The sequence below is a fragment of the Rattus norvegicus genome, chromosome Y, assembly GCF_036323735.1.
Source record: "Rattus norvegicus strain BN/NHsdMcwi chromosome Y, GRCr8, whole genome shotgun sequence".
In the NCBI taxonomy this organism is placed as follows: domain Eukaryota; kingdom Metazoa; phylum Chordata; class Mammalia; order Rodentia; family Muridae; genus Rattus; species Rattus norvegicus.
Window position 1 is genome coordinate 29,990,392 of NC_086040.1, and position 22,216 is coordinate 30,012,607.

General features: G+C 38.1%; 1 long non-coding RNA gene across 2 annotated transcripts in view; it reads right to left on the reverse strand.

The window, feature by feature from the left end:
• Positions 1–899: 899 nt before the first annotated feature.
• LOC134484422 (uncharacterized) overlaps positions 900–22,216 on the reverse strand; it is a 46,976-nt gene continuing 25,659 nt past the window's right edge. Inside the window, exons 1-3 of one of the 2 annotated variants that reach the window (XR_010061880.1) lie at positions 8,847–11,835; positions 8,072–8,209; positions 900–1,014 (exon numbers count right to left, since the gene is read on the reverse strand). This is a non-coding gene — a long non-coding RNA (uncharacterized LOC134484422). Of the gene's footprint in view, positions 1,015–6,261; positions 8,210–8,846; positions 11,836–22,216 lie in introns of those variants that run through there. The other variant, XR_010061879.1, reaches the window with a different exon arrangement.

Sequence of the window (22,216 nt, forward strand, 5' to 3'; positions counted from 1 at the left end):
TGACATCTAACAAAAAAATTAACAGAAAAAAGCAAATATTGGTTTCAAAAAAACAAAACACCAAAGGACACAATTATACATAAAGAGTATGTGTGTGTGTGTGTGTGTGTGTGTGTGTGTGTGTGTGTGTGTGTGTGTGTATGACCCAGCATTTTGCTGCATAAAGCAAACACAATCCAATGACAAAGACAAATATATGTTCAGAATGAAAGGTGGGAAAAAAATTTTCCAGCCAATGTTCCCAAGGAAGAACTTGGCGTAACCACTCTAATATCAATTGAAAAAGACTTTCAAGGAAAAGTTATGAAAAATGGTAATGAAGGACATTTCATACTCATCAAATGAAAAATATACCAAGAAAAAATCAATACTGAATAATTATGCTACAAAATGAAGGGCATACACATTCATCAATTAAGCTTTACTAAAGCTCAAAGCATACATAATTCCATATACAATAATAGTTGGAGACTTCAATACCACACTGTCATAAATGTACAGATCATGGAAAGAGAAACTAAGCAAGGACACAGAGAAACTAACAAGGTATGAACCAAATATTTTTAAAAAATATCAATACTACCTTTCATCCTAAAACAAATAATACACCTCCTTGCCATGGTCCAGCCCTAAGATTGATCTTTCTCCTGTTCATTCTTCTTGAGGAAGCTGAGGATGAAGGGTGTTAGCTGAGTGTAAGACTTTGTCTTACGAGATATGTGGTAAGATTTTGTCTAACAAGATATTTCAGGTTGCTGTATAATAATAAGTTTACTTATCTAAGTTTAAGTTACTAAGTTTCTGTACCTGATTTACTTATCTATGTCTAAGTCACTATGCTGTGCTAGTATAACTGGTCTGCCTTCTGAGACCAGAAATTGCAGTCTCTGGCACTTACCACCTCATTCTGAAACAGCAGGAGATAAAGTAGAGGATTACTTGCTGGAGCCTTTTCCATTTTGTCCTTATGCTTTTTGCTTGACAGGCTAGGGAGAAGCTTGGAGCCATCAACATCTATTAAACCATGAGGAGTGCATTGCAATTACAGAAGTAAAAACTTTTACATAGACAAATATGCATAAACATATAATTTCACACCTGGATTCAATAAATGCACATTGATACATTTCCACTCAAATTCAGCTGGGCCCAAATTTCATGCAATCTCACAATTACATACTTTTTTTTTATTAACTTGAGTATTTCTTATATAAATTTCGAGTGTTATTCCCTTTCCCGGTTTCCAGGCAAACATCCCCCTCCCCCCTCCTCTTCCTTATGGGTGTTCCCCTCCCAACACTCCCTTCATTGCCACCCTCCTTCCACAGTCTAGTTCACGGGGGGTTCAGTCTTTGCAGGACCCAGGGCTTCCCCTTCCACTGGTGCTCTTACTAGGATATTCATTGCTACCTATGAGGTCAGAGTCCAGGGTCAGTCCATGTATAGTCTTTAGGTAGTGGCTTAGTCCCTGGAAGCTCTGGTTGCTTGAAATTGTTGTACTTTTGGGGTCTCGAGCCCCTTCAAGCTCTTCCAGTTCTTTCTCTGATTCCTTCAATAGGGGACCTATTCTCAGTTCAGTGGTTTGCTGCTGACATTCTCCTATGTATTTGCTGTATTCGGGCTGTGTCTCTCAGGAGCGATCTACATCCGGCTCCTGTCGGTCTGCACTTCTTTGATTCATCCATCTTGTCTAATTGGGTGGCTGTATATGTATGGGCCACATATGGGGCAGGCTCTGAATGGGTGTTCCTTCCGTCTCTGTTTTAATCATTGCCTCTCCCTCACCTCCCAAGGGTATTCTTTTTCCTCATTTAAAGAAGGAGTGAAGCATTCATATTTTGATCATCCGTCTTGAGTTTTGTTTGTTCTAGGGATCTAGGGTAATTCAAGCATTTGGGCTAATAGCCACTTATCAATGAGTGGATACCTGCATGGCTTTCTGTGATTGGGCAGGATGATATTTTCCAGTTCCAACCATTTGCCTACGAATTTCATAAACTCGTTGTTTTTGATAGCTGAGTAATATTCCATTGTGTAGATGTACCACATTTTCTGTATCCATTCCTGTTGAAGGGCATCTGGGTTCTTTCCAGTTTCTGGCTATTATAAATAAGGCTGCGATGAACATAGTGGAGCATGTGTCTCTTTTATATGTTGAGGCATCTTTTGGGTATATGCCCAAGAGAGGTATAGCTGGATCCTCAGGCAGTTCAATGTCCAATTTTCTGAGGAACCTCCAGACTGATTTCCAGAATGGTTTTACCAGTCTGCAATCCCACCATCAATAGAGGAGTGTTCCTCTTTCTCCACATCCTCGCCAGCATCTGCTGTCACCTGAGTTTTTGATCTTACCCATTCTCACTGGTGTGAGGTGAAATCTCAGGGTTGTTTTGATTTTCATTTCCCTCATTACTAAAGATGTTGAACATTTCTTTAGGTGTTTCTCAGCCATTCGGCATTCCTCAGCTGTGAATTCTTTGTTCAGCTCTGAACCCCATTTTTTAATAGGGTTATTTGTTTCCCTGCGGTCTAACTTCTTGAGTTCTTTGTATGTTTTGGATATAAGGCCTCTATCTGTTGTAGGATTGGTAAAGATCTTTTCCCAATCTGTTGGTTGCCATTTTGTCCTAATCACAGTGTCCTTTGCCTTACAGAAGCTTTGCAGTTTTATGAGATCCCATTTGCCGATTCTTGATCTTAGAGCGTAAGCCATTGGTGTTTTGTTCAGGAAATTTTTTCCAGTACCCATGTGTTCCAGATGCTTCCCTAGTTTTTCTTCTATTAGTTTGAATGTGTCTGGTTTGATGTGGAGGTCCTTGATCCACCTGGACTTAATCTTTGTACAGGGTGATAAGCATGGATAGATCTGCATTCTTCTACATGTTGACCTCAAGTTGACCCAGCACCATTTGCTGAAAATGCTATCATTTTTCCATTGGATGGTTTTGGCTCCTTTGTCAAAAATCAAGTGACCATAGGTGTGTGGATTCATTTCTGAGTCCTCAATTCTATTCCATTGGTCTATCTGTCTGTCTCTGTACCAATACCATGCAGTTTTTATCACTATTGCTCTGTAATACTGATTGAGTTCAGGGATAGTGATTCCCACTGAAGTCCTTTTATTGTTGAGGATAGTTTTAGCAATCCTGGTTTTTTTGTTATACCAGATGAATTTGCAAATTGTTCTGTCTAACTCTTTGAAGAATTGGATTGGTATTTTGATGGGGATTGCATTGAATCTGTAGATAGCTTTTGGTAAAATGGCCATTTTTACTATATTAATCCTGCCAATCCATGAGCATGGGAGATCTTTCCATCTTCTGAGGTCTTCTTCAATTTCTTTCCTCAGTGTCTTGAAGTTCTTATTGTACAGATCTTTTACTTGCTTGGTTAAAGTCACACCGAGGTACTTTATATTATTTAGGTCTATTATGAAGGGTGTCGTTTTCCTAATTTCTTTCTCGGCTTGTTTCTCTTTTGTGTAGAGGAAGGCAACTGATTTATTTGAGTTAATTTTATACCCAGCCATTTTGCTGAAATTGTTTATCAGCTTTAGTAGTTCTCTGGTGGAACTTATGGGATCACTTAAAAATACAATCATATCATCTGCAAATAGTGATATTTTGACCTCCTCTTTTCTGATCTGTATCCCCTTTATCTCCTTTTGTTGTCTGATTGCTCTGGCTAGAACTTCAAGAACTATATTGAATAAGTAGGGAGAGAGCGGGCAGCCTTGTCTACTCCCTGATTTTAGTGGGATTGCTTCAAGTTTCTCTCCATTTAGTTTAATGTTAGCAACTGGTTTGTTGTATATGGCTTTTACTATGTTTAGGTATGGGCCTTGAATTCCTATTCTTTCCAGGACTTTTATCATGAAGGGGTGTTGAATTTTGTCAAATGCTTTCTCAGCATCTAATGAAATGATCATGTGGTTTTGTTCTTCCAGTTTGCTTATATAATTGATCACATTGATGGTTTTCCGTATATTAAACCATCCCTGCATGCCTGGGATGAAGCCTACTTGATCATGGTGGATGATTGTTTTGATATGCTTTTGAATTCGCTTTGCCAGAATTTTATTGAGTATTTTAGTGTCGATATTCATAAGCGAAATTGGCCTGAAGTTCTCTTTCTTTGTTGTCTTTGTGTGGTTTAGGTGTAAGAGTAATTGTTGCTTCGTAGAAGGTATTCGGTAGTGATACATCTGTTTCAATTTTGTGGAATAGTTTGATAATATTGGTATGAGGTCTTCTATGAAGGTTTGATAGAATTCTGCACTAAACCTGTCTGGACCTGGGCTCTTTTTGGTTGGGAGACCTTTAATGACTGCTTCTATTTCATTAGGAATTATGGGGTTGTTTAACTGGTTTATCTGTTCCTGATTTAACTTCGATAACTGGTATCTGTCTAGGAAATTGTCCATTTCCTGAAGATTTTCAAATTTTGTTGAATATAGGTTTTTATAGTAAGATCTGATGATTTTTTGAATTTCCTCTGAATCTGTAGTTATGTCTCCCTTTTCATTTCTGATTTTGTTAATTTGGATGCACTCTCTGTGTCCTCTCGTTAGTCTGGCTAAGGGTCATCTATCTTGTTGATTTTCTCAAAGAACCAACTTTTGGTTCTGTTGATTCTTTCTATGGTCCTTTTTGTTTCTACTTGGTTGATTTCAGCTCTGAGTTTGATTATTCCCTGCCTTCTACTCCTCCTGGGTGTATTTGCTTCTTTTTGTTCTAGAGCTTTTAGGTGTGCTGTCAAGCTGCTGACATATGCTCTTTCCTGTTTCTTTCTGCAGGCACTCAGCGCTATGGGTTTTCCTCTTAGCACAGCTTTCATTCTGTCCCATAAGTTTGGGTATGTTGTATCTTCATTTTCATTAAATTCTAAAAAGTTTTTAATTTCTTTCTTTATTTCTTCCTTGACCAGGTTATCATTGAGTAGAGCATTGTTCAATTTTCACGTATATGTGGGCATTCTTCCCTTATTGTTATTGAAGACAAGTTTTAGGCCGTGGTGGTCCGATAGCACGCATGGGATTATCTCTATCTTTCTGTACCTGTTGAGGCACGTTTTTTGACCAATTATATGGTCAATTTTGGAGAAAGTACCATGAGGAGCTGAGAAGAAGGTATATCCTTTTGCTTTAGGATAGAATGTTCTATAAATATCCGTTAAGTACATTTGGCTCATGACTTCTCTTAGTCTGTCGACATCACTGTTTAATTTCTGTTTCCATGATCTGTCCATTGATGAGAGTGGGGTGTTGAAGTCTCCCACTATTATTGTGTGAGGTGCAATGTGTGTTTTGAGCTTTAGTAAGGTTTCTTTTACGTATGTAGGTGCCCTTGTATTTGGGGCATAGATATTTAGGATTGAGAGTTCATCTTGGTGGATTTTTCCTTTGATGAATATGAAGTGTCCTTCCTTATCTTTTTTCATGACTTTTAGTTGAAAATTGATTTTATTTGATATTAGAATGGCTACTCCAGCTTGCTTCTTCTGACCATTTTCTTGGAAAGTTGTTTTCCAGCCTTTCACTCTGAGGTAGTGTCTGTCTTTGTCTCTGAGGTGTGTTTCCTGTAGGAAGCAGAATGCAGGGTCCTTGTTGCGTATCCAGTTTGTTAATCTATTTCTTTTTATTGGGGAGTTGAGGACATTGATTTTGAGAGATATTAAGGAATAGTGATTATTGCTTCCCGTTATATTAATATTTGGATGTGAGGTTATGTTTGTGTGCTTTCATTCTCTTTGTTTTGTTGCCAAGACGATTAGTTTTTGCTTCTTCTAGGGTATAGCTTGCCTCCTTAAGTTGGGCTTTATCATTTAATATCCTTTGTACTGCTGGATTTGTAGAAAGATATTGTGTAAATTTGGTTTTGTCATGGAATATCTTGGTTTCTCCATCTATGTTAATTGAGAGTTTTGCAGGATACAGTAACCTGGGCTGGCATTTGTGTTCTCTTAGGGTCTGTATGACATCAGTCCAGGATCTTCTGGCCTTCATAGTTTCTGGCGAGAAGTCTGCTGTGATTCTGATAGGTTTGCCTTTATATGTTACTTGACCTTTTTCCCTTACTGCTTTTAATATTCTTTCTTTATTTTGTGCGTTTGGTGTTTTGACAATTATGTGCCGGGAGGTGTTTCTTTTCTTGTCCAATCTATTTGGAGTTCTGTAGGCTTCTTGTATGTCTATGGGTATCTCTTTTTTTAGGTTAGGGAAGTTTTCTTCTATGATTTTGTTGAAGATATTTACTGGTCCTTTGAGCTGGGAGTCTTCACTCTCTTCTATACCTATTATCCTTAGGTTTGATCTTCTCATTGAGTCCTGGATTTCCTGTATGTTTTGGACCAGTAGCTTTTTCCGCTTTACATTATCTTTGACAGTTGAGTCAATGATTTATATGGAATCTTCTGCTCCTGAGATTCTCTCTTCCATCTCTTGTATTCTGTTGGTGAAGCTTGTATCTACAGCTCCTTGTCTCTTCTTTTGGTTTTCTATATCCAGGGTTTTTTCCATGTGTTCTTTCTTGATTGCTTCTATTTCCATTTTTAATTCCTTCAACTGTTTGATTGTGTTTTCCTGGAACTCTTTCAGGGATTTTTGTTTCTCCTCCTTATGGGCTTCTACTTGTTTATTTATGTTTTCCTGGAATTCTTTCAGGGATTTTTGTGATTACTTTCTGTAGGCTTCTACTTGTTTATTAATGTTTTCCTGTGTTTCTCTAAAGAAGTTCTTCACGTCTTTCTTGAAGTCCTCCAGCATCATGATCAAATATGATTTTGAAACTAGATCTTGCTTTTCTGGTGTGTTTGGATTTTCCATGTTTGTTTTAGTGGGAGAATTGGACTCCGATGATGCCATGTAGTCTTTGTTTCTGTTGCTTGGGTTCCTGCGCTTGCCTCTCGGCATCAGATTATCTCTAGTGTGTCTTTGTTCTGCTATTTCTGACAGTGGCTAGACTGTCCTATAAGCCTGTGTGTCAGGAGTGCTGTAGACCTGTTTTCCTCTCTTTCAGTCAGTTACGGTGACAGAGTGTTCTGCTTTCGGGCGTGTAGTTTTTCCTCTGTACATGTCTACAGCTGTTCCTGTGGGCCTGTGTCTTGAGTTCACCAGGCAAGTCACTTGCAGCAGAAAAGTTGGTCTTACCTGTCATCCTGAGGCTCAAGTTCGCTCACGGGGTGCTGCCCATGGGCTCTCTGTGGCGGCAGCAACCAGGAAGATCTGCGCCACCCTTTCCAGTAGCTTCAGTGCATCAGGGTTCCAGATGGCCTTTGGTTTTTTCCTCTGGCTTCAGAGATGTATGTGCAGAGAGCAGTCTCTTCTGGTTTCCCAGGCTTGTCTGCCTCTCTGAAGGTTTAGCTCTCCCTCCCACAGGTTTTGGGTGCAGAGAACTGTTTATCCAATCTGTTTCCTTCAGGTTCCAGCGGTTTCTCAGGCAGGGGTCCTGCTGCTCCTGGGCCCTCCCTCACGGGAGCCCAGAGGCCTTATACAGTTTCCTCTTGAGCCAGGGATGTGGGCAGGGGTGGGCAGTGTTGGTGGTCTCTTCCGCTCTGCAGCCTCAGGAGTGCCCACCTGACCAGGTGGTTGGGTCTCTCTCTCACTGAGTCTCGAAACAGAGTCACAATTACATTCTTACACAAACACACACACACACACACACACACACACACACACATGCATACATTCTCATAATTGCATACTTACACAGACATCAATACTTACATATGCATATGGAGCAAAAGACCAAGGACCAGTACAGAAAGATGAACTCCAATCTTTATTACAGAGAGAAAGAAATCGCTTCTACCCTTTTAATGCTAAGTGATTTAAACCCAAGTTTGTAAAAGAAAAGGCCTGTTCCTTTTAACAAGACTAATTTTGCATTGCTATTAAGAAATGACCTTTTCTGTCCCAAGATAAGGAGAAACCTGCCTGCACCTTCTGTTCTTTCCAGCTTCTTCTTTTGTCCTCTTTTCACCTGCATTCTCTAGATTGCTCTCTTATGTTACATAAGTTATTCCTCTCTACATTACTTCTCAGCCAAGATCTTTTTGTCTTAGTTCTACTTACCTTTGTTCTCCTTATCTCAAACCGGTCTTTTCAGGTCATCCCCTCTCCAGCTCTGTCCATCTGTCTCTGTCCTTCCAGTTCAGACCTTCTGTCTCACTCCTTATGTGTGTCTTCTCTTTGTCCTCAGCACCTAAAAATCTTTCAGAATACATGATCAGGTGTCACAATGTTCACCACAAGTTCATATGAAAGATCAAAGCATAAATAGAAATACAAGTTTACAACCGAGAATGTTTACATGGATATCAATCAAGAGTAATTATCTGGCTAAACATTCAACACCAGTGTCAGCTCTACAGGTTCACTGAAGGTCTAAAACCATAGTTGTTAGTGAAGTTATTTACAGATAAACACAGTCTATATCTAATCACCTGTCCTTGCACCTGTAACAAATCGTTTATGTCACTTGATAACTGTTTTGCAACTTCTTGGAATGTGTTCTGAGTAGGAGAAAGTCTGTTTACTGTCTTAGAATAATTAACTGGTGACACCTGGGAGACTGGAGTTTTCACTGAAATTCTGACTATTAGAAAGAGACTTGTTGAGTTCCACTATAAAAGAGCTTAATAACCATTCATATAATTTTAGGAATTATTGTAGGATCATTATTAAGACTAAAGAATTCATCTATTTGTATGAATAGCATCACTACGGGACAGTGCAACTTCGTAGGCCTGCAGAGATCTGCCCCAAAGGGGTGTGCTATTACTCAATGATTTTTTATATATGTCTAATAATAATAACACGAATAGCATTTCAATAGCAGGAAACTTACCAAAAATGAATCTCTTACAGCCTTGCTTAATAAGGGCAAACCAGTTGTGGATTATAAAAATAATCCAAGGCTCTCCATCTGAGGATGATCACCTGTTAGTTATGAGCTTGTCCTGATATGGCTTCTGACACTTTCTTCTCAGTCCTACATGGTACCTTCTACAAAACTGATAATATGATCCATCACAAAAAAGGCCTCAAAAGATGCAAGAAGATTGAATTAATTCCATGCAAACTATAAAATCACTAAGAATGGTCTCAATAACAACAAGAACAACCAAAGTCCCACATATACATGGTAGCATAAGAATGATTTACTTGATGAGAACTTGTTCAAGGAAGAAATAAAGAAAAAAATTAAAGACTTTCTAGAATTTAATGAAAATGAATGCATAAATTGGGCACACAAAAAAGCAATGCTAAGAGGAAAGCTCATAGCTCTGAGAGCCTCCACAAAGAAACAGGAGCTATGATACACTCGCAGTTTGTCCGAACACCTGAAATCTCAGAACCAATAAAAATCCAAATACACCAAGAGTACTAGACAGCAGGAAATAATCAAACTCCGTACTGAAATCAACCAAGTAGAAACAAAAGGAATTATGTAGAGAATCAACAAAACCAGGAGCTGGTTCTTTGAAAAATCCAGAAGATAGGTAAATCCTTAGTATTCAAATTAAAAATAACAAAATCAGAAGTGAAATAGAGATATAACCATAGAAAATGAGGAAGCTCAAAAATTATCAGATCCTACTATAAAAGCATATACTTATCAAAACTGGAAAGCAAGGATCAAATGGATAATTTTCTAGACAGATACAAGATACCAAAGTATCTTGAATCACGATCAGATAAACCATCTAAATACTCCCATTACTTGTAAAGTAGTAGAAGCAGTCATTAAATGTCTCCTAACCAAGAGATCCCAGGATGAGGAAGGTTTAGTACAGAATTCTCTCAGACCTTCATAGAACACCTAATACCAATATTCTCCAAACTCTTCCACAAACTAGAAATAGAAGGAACACTACAGTCTTATTACTTTTCTGACACCAGAGTTATGGTAGATTTTGAGAAAGAATTACAAGAGCTGATGTTGAGTTCAACCACATAAGAACAACAATGTCAATGAACCAGTATGTTCTGGATCTAAAACAATAATCAAAGACTATTCGTGGACAAACCTATGGTTCCAAATGCTTATGTTGCAGAGGATGGCCTTTTTGGGCACTATTGGAATGAGAAGCCTTTAGTCCTCTCTAGGTTTGACTGTTAGTTCAAGGGACAGTAAGGCAGACCAGTTAGGGATCTTATGGACAGAAAAGTGGGAAAGGAAATAACATTTGAAATGTAAATATAGAAATATCCAAATAAAAAGGCAATGTATTTTTTTAAAATATTAAAAAAAATGAAAGAAATAAAAGAAAAGAGAACTTCCAGCTAATCACATCTATGGACTCAGAAATCAAATGGGTCACTGTCAGGGAATGGCAGTCAGAGTAATACTAGTCGAAATATTGAGATGATGAAGTCTGAATTAGAAGCACTTCTCTCTCCCAGATATCAGTGTCAGACACAAACTGCACAATAGGTATCCAAAGCACGGAGGAGTTTACTCTGAGCTGAGGACACAATACTTGTCTGTCTCTTCTTCCTTAGGAGGTTTTTCTTCTGGGCAAAAAGAGTAAAAGCCATGAGCTGTCAGGAAAACCAGTGTGCCAAGATGAAAACCTGTCTTTTGGAATAAAGAAAGTAATAATATAAAATCTCTGACTTCCAGGAACCATAAAAACCAGGGAAGTCCAGATGCTTCTGAGAGGCTACAATCTCTTTATTCCCATATGTGGAAGGCTCAGGTCTAGGCTATCTCTTCAGCGATTCCACTCAACTCCTACACAGGACTCACTGAGCTTTCCAATGGGCCACGTATTTCTTCCTTTTTTTAATAACAAGACAGAAGGCCAGGTTCCTTTTCCCCATCTCTGATCTCTTCATCATCTTTGTTCTCCTTTCCAAAGGCTGTTTACTCTTAAGTAGAGGCCACTATACAAATCCTAGACGTAAGGAAAGAATATCTGAGAGGCAGGATACAAGAGATTATTCAGGGAGGGACTAATGCTGATGTCACTGAAAGCTGCCATGGCCTACCTGCTGAACAACTTTCCTGACCAGATTCAAGGGAGCCCTTTCCAGGAGTGACTCCTGGTACACAGTGGAAACCTTCATTTACTACATCTCCATAAAGCTAGAGATTTCTCTGTGCTTTATTAGTTGTTACATGCTCGGAATGGAGAATGTTAGTCAGGGGCTTGGCATGGGTAGAAATGATTTAGGAACATGGAGTGGAGGAGATTCTTCCAGATAATATTTTTATTCCCAGTTTTATTACTGTGACATACAGTTCAAATTTCTAGGTCTTCTCTGTTTCCCAAAGGCCATTATTTTGCATACAGACCTTTAATTGGATGAATATGTATTTCACTTTTTTATTGTACAATCCTTGATTGGGGACTTTATAAATATTCCTCAATGTGTACTCAAAAATTCAGTTCTCCAATTCCATTTTCTGCAATGGTTTTGGCAACAAAGTGGGCCCAGCTCTAGAGTGAGCATAACAGTGTAAACATTGTGTACCTACTTCAAATGAAAAACTCCCAAATCCTTAATTTATCCAAAGATTACTAGATACTAGACATCAATACTGCAAAGGATCACATGGACTATAGAATTCAGTTCTCTATTCCCATTTGATATCAGTACTACAATAGCAACCTTAATGTGTTCCTGTGCAGGACTTGAGGGTTGGATGTTTTACGATGATTCTTTGTTAAGGCCAAACATAAGATAATGGAGGATGAGCAGGGAGAAGAACGGCTAGAGGACCAGTGAAACCTCATCTTCCATAGGTTCAAAGAACAGGAGGGAGTCTATTTGACATTTAAATTTGTGGATTCTACATTCTTGACCTAGTTGCTCACAATCCAAATTAAAATTCCACATGATGTCACAGCTGTAGGAACCAACAAATTATATATATATATATATATATATATATATATATATATATGTATATATATATATATATATATACTAAACCAATATTCAAAGACTATACATGGGTAGACCTCGGACTCAATTGCATCTGTAGCAAAGGATGACCTGTTTGGGTCCCAATGTAAGGAGAAGCCCTTGGTCCTCCCTAGTTTTGATCCCAGTTAACGGGAATGTGAAGGCGCAGTAAGTGAGCCTATAGAAGAAGGAGAGTGGGACCGATTAGGGATCTTATGGGCAAGAAATAGGGAAAACAAATAATATTTTAAATGGAAATATATAAATATCCAATTAAAAGAGCAATATAATTTGTTAAAAATGATAAAAAATGAAAGAAATAAAAGAAGAGAATCTGCCAGCTAATTAGAACTATTCATTCAGAAATCTAAAGTGTCATTGTCAGGGAATGGTAGAGTAATACTAGTGGAAAGACTGAGATGATGAAATCTCAGGTAGAAGCACTTGTCTCTTCCAGATATCAGTGACAGACACAAACTGCACTATAGGAATCCAAAGCATGAAAGAGTTTACTCTGAGCTCAGGACACAATTCTTGTCTTTCCCTTCTTCCTAAGGAACTTTTCCTCCTGGCCCAAAAGGACAAAGGCCATGAGCTCTCAGAAAAACAACTTTGCCCTTTCCAACACTTGGCTTTTGGGATATGGAAATTAATGATATAAACTATCAGACTTTCAAGAAAAATAACAACAAGGGAAGTCCAGATGCTTCTGAGAGGCTCCCTGCTCCATATTCCCATATGTGGAAGGGTCAGATAAAGGCTTTCTCTTCAGTTATCCCACTCAACGCCTACCCATGTCTCACTGAGCTATCCCATAAACCACATCTTCCTTCCTTTCTTTATACAAGACAGAAGGCCAGCTTCCTTTGCCCATCTCTTATCTCTTCATTCTCTTTGTTCTCCTTCTCAAATGGCTGTTTACTCTGAATTTGAGGCCAATTAGTAAACCGTAGAGGTACTGAAAGAATATCTGAGAGGCAGTTGCAGTCACAACAGCACTTGTGACATCACAGAAGAAGCTAGGGCTTTCCAGGTTACAAGAGATTTTTCAGGGAGGGCCTAATGATGATGTTACTGAGAACTGCCATGGCCTACCTGCTGAACAGATTTCCTTACATTGACCAGATTTGGAGATGCCCTTTCCTGGAGTGTTTCCTGTGACACAGTGGAAACCTTTACATGCTACATCTCTCTAAGCTAGGGACTTCTCTCTGCTTCATTACTGGTTACATGCTCTGAATGGAGAAGTTCGTCAGGGGCTTGGCAAGGTTAGAAAAATAATAGGAACAAGGAGTGAAGGAGATTCTTCTGGCGAATAATTTATTCCCCGGTCCAATCCTGTGACATTCAGTTCTATTCCCTAGGTTTCCTCAGTTTTCCATGTGTCAGTATTTTCCCTACAGACCCTTAATTGAGTGAACATTGTTTTGCATTATCTGATTGTACATTAATTGACAGGGGACATTATATATATATTCCTGCATGTGTACTCAAAATTTCATTTTCCAATTCCCCCCCCCTTTTTTTTGCAATGAATTCGGCAACAAACTTGGCCTGGCTATTGAGTCAATATAGCAGTGGAAATATTGCGTACATAATTCTAATGATCAACTCACAAATCCTTATTTTATCCAAAAATTACCAGACATCAATAAAACAAAGGACCATATTGACTATAAAATCAGTTCTCTAGTCACATTTGATATCTGTACCATACTATCTACCTTCCTGTGTTCCCATGGCCAGACTTGAAGGTTTTAGATATTTTACCATGATTCTTTCTTAAAGCCAAATATAAGAAACAGGAGGATGGGCAGGGTTAAGAAAGCTTGAGGAACAGTGAAACCTGAACTTCAAGTAAAGGAGAGAGTCTATTTAACATTGTCATTGTAAACTCTACATTCTTGACCTAGTTGCACAGAATCCATGTTAACATTCCACCTAACCAAATAGCTGTAGGCACCAAAAGTGTATATATATATATATATATATATATATATATATATATATATATATATATATATATATCTGTCACCAATTATAATTGATGAAGCTAAGAAGTGCATTCTGCCAGAAAACGGATATAGCTATGTTGTGAGAGACACAGCTAGAGCATGTCAAATGCAAAAGTGTATTCTATTGGCAAATCTGTGAACTGAAAATGGACCTCTTGTTGGTAGATTTTGAGAAAGGCTAACAAGAGCTGAGGGGACTTTCAACACAATAAGAACAACAATGCTAATGAATCAAAGTTTTCTGGTGTGAGACTAATATTGAAAGACTAAACGTGAACAGACCTATGTCTCCAACTGCATATGTAGCAGAAAACGGCCTTGTTGGGCACCAATGGAAGAAGAACCACTTGATCCTCCTTTGGTTTGATTCACAGTTAAAGAGAATTAGAAGGGACAGTAAGGGGGTTATAGAAGAAGTGGAGAGGGACCAGTTAGTGATCTTATGGGAGGAAACTCTTAAAGGAAATAATATTATAAAGGTAAATATTGAAATATACATTAAAAAACAAATAAAATTTGTAAAAAATAAAAAAAATTATAAAAAATAAATGAAAAGAAAACTGCCAGCTAAACACAGCTGTTGACTGAGAAATCTAATGGGTCAATGTCAGGGAATGGTAGTCAGAGAAATAATATTGGAAATAGTGAGATGGTGAAGTCTCAATTAGAAGCACTTCTTACTCCCAGATATTGGCAACAAAGGGGGTACAGCTATAGAGTGAACAGAACAGTGAAAATATTGTGTGCCTACTTCAAATGATGAACTCTAAATGCATATTTAATCCAAAAATTATGAGACATCTGTAAAGCAAAGGACAACATGGACTTTAGAAAGCTGATCTGTAGTCCCATTAGATATAAGTTCTATAAATCTACCTTTGGTTTTCCCAGGGCCAGACTTGAGGTTTTTGGATATTTTATCATGGTTCTTTCTTCAGACAAAACATAAGATTCATTTGGATGGGCAGGGAGAGGAATGGCTTAGGGTCCAGTTAAACCTCAACTTCAATACGTTCATAAGAACAGGATGGAGTTTATTTGGCATTGTCATTTGTGGATTCTACATTCTTGAACTAGTTGCTCAGAATCCATGCTAAAATTCTACTTAACCTCTACTTAACCATATATATATGCCACCAAAACTAGATATGATTGATGAAGCTATGAAGTACATGCTTCCAGGTACCGGATATAGATCTTTCCTGGGAGACACAGCTAAATATATCAAATACAGAAGTTAATGCTAGTGGCAAACTAGTTTACTGACAACTGATCTGTTGAGATTTTGAGAAAGGATTACAAATGCTGTGTAAGTGAGCGTTCTGAAGGTACCTGGAAGAGAATGTGAGACAAAGGACGCAAGAAGGATGCCAAGACAAGAGCCTGAAGAAGGCATTGATTTTATTTTTCTCCAAGGCTGAATTTATACCATTACAGGGGTTACAGAGGGAGGGGGGAACTAGGGAACATTTACGCAGGGCAAGAACACAGGATTCATTTGGTTATGGAACTGATGTTGAAAGGACGTCAGAAAGTTCACAGGTTTGTCATATTATTAATCAGCAGGACAACATTATCATATTATTATTTTTCTTGACCACCAGATTTGTATTAGTCTTCTTCAGTTGGCTGGGGATTTTCCATAAACCTAGTTAATTGTTAACTAGGTTAACATGAACCTATTGTTAATTCTAACAATAATAATAACATCTACAATGGAGGGCTTCAGGAGCATCGCAATGGGTTTCTAGAGGGTCCTCTAGATTCCTTTCTCCTCCTAGAGCACCCTCTAGGGCCTATGGCCTGTGAAAACTAGCAAGTCATCCTGTCACAGCCGTAAGCCCCTAACAGGACCTATAGCGACTACCAAGTGGACTCTCAATCCTCTCCAGTGGTTACTCAAACACTCCAGCCGTTAGAGGCAGACAACACAAGTCAACATGAAACAAAAACCAGACATGACACAGAGACAAAACAGAAAGTAACACAGAACACAAAACACAGATTTGCTTGAGCTTACCTCTGATCTCTTCGCCAATTGTGGTCTGGAGGGAACAGAGTTCCCTGTGATGGACCAAAATGTTGTAAGACCCCATAGTGGACCACTTCTGGAGCACAATCACGGAGCACAGATTGACAAAGTGACCACTGAAGTAGCATGAGGGTATAAGGTTTTAAATCCACATATGTGAGGTTGCTCATCCATACAAGGAGAGCCAACCTTGTACCCATAAACCACACAACTTTTATTCATTACAGGGGGTAGACTTCAGTAAAAGGGTTAGCCCATCCATTAAACAATCACTAACTCTGTACTATCTTTTGAATCAGTTGTTCCCTCCTGGGGGAACTATGGACAAATATTTTTACAAAATCTAAGATTTTTTTTTTAATTTTAAACCTATTTGTGTCCTGAGTGACTCCCTGAGACATGTCACAAAAGATGACTGTAGAATGCTTGTTCCATCACTCAGCAAAAGCTCTGGGATGGGACGGGGGTGGGAGCAAAAGCTCCAAGGGGGAACGAAGGCTTCCACAAACAAAAAGACAGACCAGCCTATTCACAGTGATAGACGTTCTCCTCAAGAACATCTTCAAAGAGCTGCACATTGGTAGCCATTTGTAAGTGAGAGGTATGAGGGTGCCAGGAATAGAATTGGGGACAAGGGTCGCAAAGAAGGATGTTAAGATAGGAGTCTGATCAAGGCAAAAATTTTATTTTCCTCCAAGGATGAATTTATACCATAACAGGGGTAACAGAGGGAGGCGAGAAGTAAGAAACATTTACTCAGGCCAAAGATACAGTATTGGTGTGGTCAGGGAGTCAGCTGATGTTGACATAATATCAGAAATGTCACAGGTATGTCATATTATTAGTCAGCAGGACAACTTTGAAATATTATTATTTTTCTTGACCACCAGATGTGTATTAGTATTCTGCAGCTGGGTGGGGATTTTCCATGAAAATAGTCATACTTAATTCTAAACATAATAATAACATAAACATTGGAGGTCGGCAAGGACATCGCTCCAAAGAAATTGAAGGGGCTTTCAACTCCATACTAAAAGCAATTCCAAAGAAACAGAGATTTCTGGTACTAATCCAATATTCTGTGCATGGACAGAACTATGGCTCCAATATCATATGTTACAGAGGATGGCCCTATTGTGCACCAATGGAAGGAGAAGAACTTTGTCCTTCCCAGGTTTGACTCCCAGTTCAAAGAATGTCAAGGTGCAGTAAGGGAGGTTATAGATGAAGGGTAGTGGGACCAGTTAGGGGTCTTATTGACAGGAAACTGTGAAAGAAAATAACATTTGAAATGTTAATATAGAAATATCCAATTAAATAAGCAATAAAATTTGCTAAAAAATGAAAAAAATGGAAGAAATAAAAGAAAAGAAACTGCTAGCTTATCTCACCTATTGACTCAGAAATGTAAAGGGTCACTGTAAGGAAATGGTAGAGTCATACTACTGAAAGACTGAGATGATGAAATCTCAACTAGAAGCACTTCTCTATCCCAGATATCAGTGTCAGACACAAACAGCACTATAGGGATCCAAAGCCTGAAGGAGTTTACTCTGAGCTGAAAATACAATACTTGTTCATCCCTTCTTCCTCAGGACCTTTATCTTCATGACAAAAAGAATAAAAGTCATGAGCTCTCAGGAAACAACTGTGCCCTTCCCAATATTGGCTTGTGGAATAAAGAAATGAATGATATAAACACTCTGACTTCCAGGAACCATAAGAACAGGGAAGTCCAGATGCTTCTGAGAGGCTCCCATCTCCTGATTCCCATATGTGGAAGACTCAGATCAAGGCTGTCTCTACAGGGAACCCACTAAAAACCTACCCAGGACTAATTTAGCTCTCCAATGGACCACGTATTTCTTCCTTTTTTAACACCAAGACAGAAGGGCATCTTCCTTCTTTCCACCTCTGATCTCTTCATCCTCCTTTTCTCCCTCAAAAATGGCTGTTCACTCTGAATTAAAGGCCAATTAGTAAGCCCTAGAGGTACTGAAGGAATATCTAAGAAGCAAGTGCTGTCACAACAACACTTATGACCTCACAGAAGGAGCTAGAGCTCTCAAGGTTACAAGAGATTTTTCAGGGAGGGCCTAATGATGGTGTCACTGAGAACCTCCACATCCTACCTGCTGAACAGCTTTGCTTTCATTGACCAATTTTGAGAGTGCCTTTTCCAGGTGAGTCTTTTGTGACACAGTGGAAACCTTTACATACTATATCTCTCTAAATCTAGAGACTTCTCTTGTCTTCAATAGTGGTTACTTACTCTGAATGGAGAAAGTTGGTCAGGGGCTTGGCATGGGTAGAAATGATTTAGGAAAATAAAGTATAGGAGATTTTTCTAGATAATATTTTTATTCCGAGGTTCATTCCTGTGACATACAGTTCAATTTTCTAGGTTTTCTCTTTTTCCCGACAGGCAGTATTTTCCATATAGACCATTAATTTATTGAATATTATATTACACAAATGTGATCATGTTCTAGATTTATTTTCTTGCATAGTGCTGAAAAAATGATACCCAATACTGTATTAGAACAAATATTACATAGTACACCTAAAGAAATCAAATTCCTCCCAAGGCCAACGTAACATCATAAGTAATCAATTTCAATTTACAGAGAAATGTTTAAATATTGTATTATTTATCTTAAACAGTACTCAAGAATCTTTAAAAAAACAGAAATCTAAATATCTGTATAAAAATGTCATATCTGCTTTAAATGATCAGAATGCACATCTGTGATTGGCAATCCTTATTAAAACCTATCAGGAACTGAGGCTAAACCTGGGACAGAAATCAGTCATCAACAGTTCAGCCTTTGTGACAGTCACACCATTAGCCTGTGCCGCCATTGTTCTTGATCCCTGACCTTAAAAGGTCCCAGCCTTTCCAAACCTCAAACTGTTACATAATTTTTTTATTACCTCAGAGTCAGTAGGGACAACATCTTAGTCAGCTTCACAAGCAATTTACTTTTCCAAATGTGTTTTAAGGTTGGCGGTCGTCACTGACCATTCTACATTTCCTCGGGAAATGATGGAAGCACTGATGTGCCCCAGAGGCAAATCCTAAAAGGTCTTGACCACTGTTATTGCAAATACCAATGGCACTGCCCTCTGAGTGGTGTGAAGCTCCATGAGGATTTTCATGCACTTCTTAGATTAAGAGAGATATTAGTGCAAAAACCGAGTGACACTCTGCATGAAGTCCTCGTTGGGTTCCTGACTCTCCAAGGTCCAACGGGACTGGGCGGAAGAGTGGGCCATACTGCAGGAGTTCTAAAGCTGTGCGCCATTCCTCCTTCACAGGCCTTGGCCATACTCCATTTCAGAACAAAATTTGAACCATGCTTTTAACCTGGATAGAATTTCAAATACTATACTGAGTAGGAAGTGTGGGCATCCTTACATTGTCCTTAACTTTAATGGAATTTCTTTATGTTTCTTTCCATTTAGGTTGATGTTGCGTGCTGGCTTGCTGTCCATTGCTTCTATTATGTTTCTGCATAGGACTGGTATCACTGATCTCTCTGATGCTTTTAACATGAAGGGGGGTTGGAATATTTTTGCAAGCTTTTTCAGCAACTAATGAGATTATTATGTGATTTTTTTTCTTTCAGTCTCATTATATAGTAGATTATATTGATGGATTTTAAGAAATTGAACCGTCCCTGCCTCCCACTAGATATTAATAATTACATAGCATAACCAACAGAAGGGATCTCATATTCTCACGCATACTCTTACAGCTCTCCAAAAAAACAAAAACAAAAACATGGAAACAAAAAAATCATGCACCCTACAGAACAGATCTAATACTCACAAAAACACTCAAACATCCCAATCGAAAAAACAAAAACCAAAAAACATGCAAGCAAAGAAAAAGCACTGCTCCTGTAACATCAAAATAGCATGAACTAAATATCACTTCTCATTAATACCTTTAAGCATTAATGGCCTCTACTCAGCAGTAAAAGGACACAGGCTAATACAGTGGATTTAAAAACAGGATCCATCCTTCTTTTGCACTCAAGAAACACAATCTAGCAGCCGAGATAGACACAACCTCAGACTAAGGGATCGGCAAAGTTTTCCAAGCAAATGGACACAAGAAACAAGATGGTGTAGCCATTCTAACATCCGGCAAATCAGACTTTCAACCAAAAGTAATCAAAACAGATGGGGAAGGACAATTCATATGCTTCAGAAGAAAAATCCACCAAAATGTCATCTCAGTTCTGGATGTCTATGTGTCAAAGACAAAAGCAGCAACATTGGTGAGAGAAATATTCCTGAAGCTTAAATATCACATCGAACCTCAAATATTAGTAGTGGGGAACATCAATGTCCCACTCTCACCAAGGACAGGCCATTGAGACAGAAACTAAAAAAATATAAATGATGTAACTAATACGGGGTTCAATTAGATTGACCTCAATGATATCTACAGAATAGTTTACTCGAACACAAAAGTACACTCTTTCTTTTCAGTACCTCATGGAACCTTATCATAAACTGACCATGTTCTCCCACTCTAAACAAGCCAGAACAGATACAGAAAGACTGTGCTAACCATTGGATCTTTCAGATCACCACGGATTAAAACTGGACTTCAACAATAAGAAAAAGTGTATGAACTCATTGAAATTAAATAGCTCGCAACTGAAAAACAACCAGTTCCAAGAAGATATGAAAAACAAAAAGGGTTCCTAGAATTTAATGAAAATGAAGGCACAGCTTCTTCAAACTTAAGGGACATAAGGAAAGTAGTGCTAAGAGGAACTTGCATATTCAGCACTGGGCACTTTCATAAAGAAACCGGAGAGACCACACACTAGCAACTTCACAGCACACCCTAAATCTCTAAAATAAAAAGAAGCAAATACATATTAAAGGAGGAGACAGCAAGAAATGATCAGACTCGGGGTGAAAGTGATCCATCAGAAACAAAGAGAATACAAAGATCAAAAAAAAAAAACAAAAAAAAAAAAACCAAGAGTTGGTTCCTTGGAACATCAACCTGACAGACAAACACACAGACAGATAATCTAATAGGTTGAGAGAAATCATCCAAATAACAAAAGCAGAATTGAACCAGGGAGCCGTATCAATGGACAATGATGAAAGTCACAGAATCTTTAGGTCTCACTTCAAATACCTGCTGTCTCAAAAATTAGAAGCTCTGAACAAAGTGAATGATTGTGTAGACTGATTACACTGATCACAGGTAAATTCAGGTAGGATAAACTATGTAAATAGCTCTATAACAACTAAAGAGACATAAACAGTAATTAAGTTTCCCCACTGAAACAGCCCCAGGGCCAGATTGTTTGAGTACAGACTCCTACCAGATTTTCAAAGAATTCTCAACCTACTCCAAAAAACAGAAACAGGAGGAAAATAGCCAAACTGATTCCATGTCACCACTGTCACCCTGACACCTAAATCACAAACGACTCAACAAAGGAAGAATTTCAGACGAATTTCCCTTACGAACATTGGTGGAAAAATTACTAGGTAAAATGTTCCAATATAATATCCAAGGGCATATCAAAACCGCCATTCAGTGCCATCATGTAGGCTTCCTCTTGAGGTTGCGGGAGTGGATCAATCTAGGTAAACCCATCAAAGTGATCCACCATATAAGCAAACAAAACTGAAAAAAAAATATTCTACCCTCAGGATTTCCCATTAACATGCGAGCTCACTTGGAGTTAACTTTGTGGATGTTGCATAGCATGCATTATATTTATGTGTGTGTGTGTATATACATATATAATATTATATAATAAATTAATATATTAAATTATTATATACTAACATTATAATAATATAAGTAATATTAATATACTATATTAACATTTTAAATTGTTATATATCAAAGTTATGCTAATATATAATAAATATTACTCTAGTATATTAATATATTGAATTATATTATTATAATAAATAATAAATAAAGATATAGTACATTAATATATTAAATTATTAAATATTAATGTCATGATTCAATATAATTAATATTTATATATTATGTTAGTATATTAAATTATTATATAGTAATAATACTATACCTCTCTTACCCTATTCTGACTCTCTACCTAACCCCATCCTCCACCCTCCATTATCAAATTTCCTCTCTGGCTCCCTGTCATAGGCTCTAGCATTTACTGAACAATTAAAATAGACAGAAGGTTCATATGTGATCTCCTTAATACATGATAGAGGTCTAGTTAGAGGCATCCT